The sequence below is a fragment of the Etheostoma spectabile genome, chromosome 14 (assembly GCF_008692095.1).
Source record: "Etheostoma spectabile isolate EspeVRDwgs_2016 chromosome 14, UIUC_Espe_1.0, whole genome shotgun sequence".
NCBI classification, from domain to species: Eukaryota; Metazoa; Chordata; class Actinopteri; order Perciformes; family Percidae; genus Etheostoma; species Etheostoma spectabile.
The window spans coordinates 19,819,702-19,820,168 of NC_045746.1; the positions used below are offsets into that span (position 1 = coordinate 19,819,702).

The 467-nt window shown below is 38.8% G+C and overlaps 1 protein-coding gene and 1 long non-coding RNA gene across 2 annotated transcripts in view; one reads left to right on the plus strand and one right to left on the minus strand.

Moving 5' to 3' along the window:
- pvrl2l (PVR cell adhesion molecule related 2 like) overlaps window positions 1-467 on the minus strand; it is a 290,781-nt gene that overhangs the window by 44,018 nt on the left and 246,296 nt on the right. The gene's annotated exons all lie outside the window — the stretch shown is intronic.
- LOC116701290 (uncharacterized) overlaps window positions 236-467 on the plus strand; it is a 21,019-nt gene continuing 20,787 nt past the window's right edge. The window contains exon 1 of the long non-coding RNA XR_004334887.1: window positions 236-246. This is a non-coding gene — a long non-coding RNA (uncharacterized LOC116701290). The remainder of the gene's footprint in view (window positions 247-467) is intronic.

The window sequence follows — 467 nt, forward strand, 5'->3', positions numbered from 1 at the left end:
TTCTAGCTAGCGTTAGCATTAGCTAGCTTCTACCTAACGTTTACGTTAGCTAGCCTCTAGCTTATCCTACCAAATTCTAGTCGGCGACATATTTTGGGCTTCATTTAATAAACATAACCTGTAGTAGCACACAATGGTATGAGTATTGTTTTGATTACAATGTGTGGAATTACTTTACATTGCCTAAATGTACAGTATATTTATGACTCACTCATTTCTCACGGCATCTGAAAAGCATCAACAGGGGTCACCATTGTTGTTATGTGTGTTACACTGTAACTGGGAGTACAAATATCTTGTACGAGTTCACGACTAGTACGTTATGGGTTTGACTGCCGTTCGAGGGGACTTTCACGGGTAGAAGGCTGTGAAAACACGAGTTACGGGTTGCCTGGAAAGCAGCATTAGTCTGTGACAATGCAGGCATCATGGGAAATGTATAAATATATATATATATATATATATAT